A 2826-nucleotide genomic window follows, 5' to 3' on the forward strand; every position below is an offset into this window, starting at 1 on the left:
TCATTAGACAGATTTTTCATTCATAACAATATTTGAAGCTTAAATTAAAACAAAAATTTATTAAGCTACGTGAATTTGATCAATCAGAAATCGTGACAGGCTGCAAATTCAGTATTCGCATAGAGATGTGAGTGGTACGAGGTCGCAGTTCCTCATATATCTGGGTCAAGGCAAAACGCCGGGGATCGGGAATTCAGTACTAAAAGCTTAGCACAGACTCATAGCAATGATAATAAAGATTTGTTAGTCGTGAGATGACAATGTTTATTCGTCCACGTTGTAGATTTAAGATTTAATGCACATATTCTGCCGTTATCGTTGACGGGATGACAGAACCATTAATTGCTTACTATTAAAATAAAACAACTCGATCTCTTTTTTGTCCTTCTAGTGAATATAATAGGCGTACTTAAGAAAAAAATCTTCTATTTGTTTTTTTTAAATGACTTCATATTCTATTATATGATCATTAGAACTAACTATGCTATGAGACTGAGAATTGTTTTTCAAAAAATTGATTCCCAGAAGTCGACTGTCATATAGTTTGTTTTCTGATTACTCTTTATATACCTTTATTTAGTTTCCTATCTTTTATACTCGATATATAATGGATAAACAAATAATAGAGATGAAATTAGATTATTGTGTGTGATGTTTGATCAATGGATAGTCAAAGCCATCTTTTGTGTTTGATAAGATGATTGGGAACCGAATTGATTTTATTACTAAGCCATTAAATCTTTACTATTTATATATCTACATATAATTACGTCTACATCCCTTGCAGTGCAAACAAAGCTTACAGTCTTGAGTCTTGACTGAAAGGCCATGTTCAATCGAGATTCTAATAATGACAGGTTGCTATCCCATGGCCGTAAAAAAGAATCCCCAATTTATTAGCCTATCCCTTAGTCGCCTTCTTCGACATCCATACAAAAGAGATGGAATGGCAGGTCCATCTAAAATACCGAGAACATACGGTACACTAAAATGTAAAAATATGTTGTTTTTAATTTTAGAAAGAACTGTATCTCTGTTTGTTTCGTCCAAACTACCATTATTTTAGTAAATAACATGTAATTCAGGCTAAGACTGTCCTGTCAGACAGCCATTAGTTTTACTCTAATCCTTCATGTGATTTATGTATATCCCAAACAGTCTGAGGTCAGTATCAAGTTTCATCTCACGCGTTACGGATATTTGCGACGTGTATATATTTATTTTATGGGAAAAAAACAATAGCCACATAAAGACTACCAATTTCTTGACGAGATTTAGAGGTCTGTTATTCTATAATGTGATTCAGCTATAGGTGACTAAAGATAGACTTACGATTTATTTATTTCAAACTTTATTGCACAAAAAAAATACTTAAATTTAATTATTGATAAAAAAACATATTTTCGTAATCATAATGTCCAAGAATATTCTTATTTTATGTGGAACTGGGATGAAAGGGAAGGTATTAAGGCGAGTCAAATTTCACATCACGTCGGAGCCCCGACTCTAACCAATATCATTTGGAAATGAACTTCGCTTCCAATATCACTCATATTAGAGGGACCCTTATTTGAATTCCGTCTCATGTTATTTCCTTTTTTATTTATGTACATTTTATCGCTTATACAAGGGTACATACTACTTGCCCAGCGTGGTAGGCAGAGACCACAACTTTCACTTCCCTGCATAATCTTTCGTTTTATCCACATTCATAACTCACTTATACAAGCACCCATATATTGCTTATATGAAGAGAGTTTTTAATGTGGATGAAAGAGAATTAAATATGTTCATGGCCACATGTAAGGTAGTATTTCGACGGCAAAAAGTCTGAAATACATTTTTAAATCAAACAGCAGTAAAAAACAATATTCTTCCAGCCCGGGTGCGCCTGCATCGACCATGATCCTTGATTAAGAAGCAGTAAAGAATTCAAGTCTTTTCCAGGCGTCTATTGGTTGCCCTAGCGCGCAAAGGATAAAACGTGATATATGTAAGATTGTAATAATATTTTGCTTTATACACACAGTTGTATAAGATGCTTTCAGATATAACATTAACAGAGAAGAATAAAGATCACGCATTGAATATTCAATTCATTTAAAAATAAATTCAGGTGAACGTTGCGCACTTGAAATTCTGATTCAGAAAAACTCAAAATGGACATTCGCTCAGACCGTTCGTCGGACCATACAAAAAAGAATCACGTGTTAGCTGAAAAAGTTGTCACTGTTGTTGGATGGGCTATTGTTTGTGGCTCCAATTTTAGTTCAGTGCATTTACTACAAACATAGCTATCGAATATAGATGATATATTATTCTCATATTGATTTTCTTTGATTTTTTAACCAGAAAATACCTATACGCATATTTTCTTAAGAGAAAATTCTTGAGCTTTCCAACTGAATAAATATTTCTAACAAAACACTACTAATTCATAACAGTCGAATTTTTCGTCGAGGGTTTCAAAGAAAATAACACAATTCTTGTAAAAACAAAAATTTCGTTAATGTTATATATTATTTCTATTATTAATTTGTTATTAGTGCATAAATTAGAAACGAATCCTTGGATGCGTTAGAATACGAACTTGTGAATTACGCATTTAAATCTTATTTCAAATCTTTTATCTTAGACATCTAAACCCAAATAGACCTATTTAAAATTAAAATACATGTATATACTTATATATATTTCTAAAAACCAGCCAATTCTCTAAATACAGGCTGGCCACATGTTGCTTCCGTGGCGTGTAGGCCTTGCATCATCCGAGGCTGGGCGGCGCGGAGATCGGAGGCTGCGGCGGCCCGCCCAGTGCCAGGTCGA

This window comes from Amyelois transitella, chromosome 9, assembly GCF_032362555.1.
Source record: "Amyelois transitella isolate CPQ chromosome 9, ilAmyTran1.1, whole genome shotgun sequence".
Lineage (NCBI taxonomy): Eukaryota > Metazoa > Arthropoda > Insecta > Lepidoptera > Pyralidae > Amyelois > Amyelois transitella.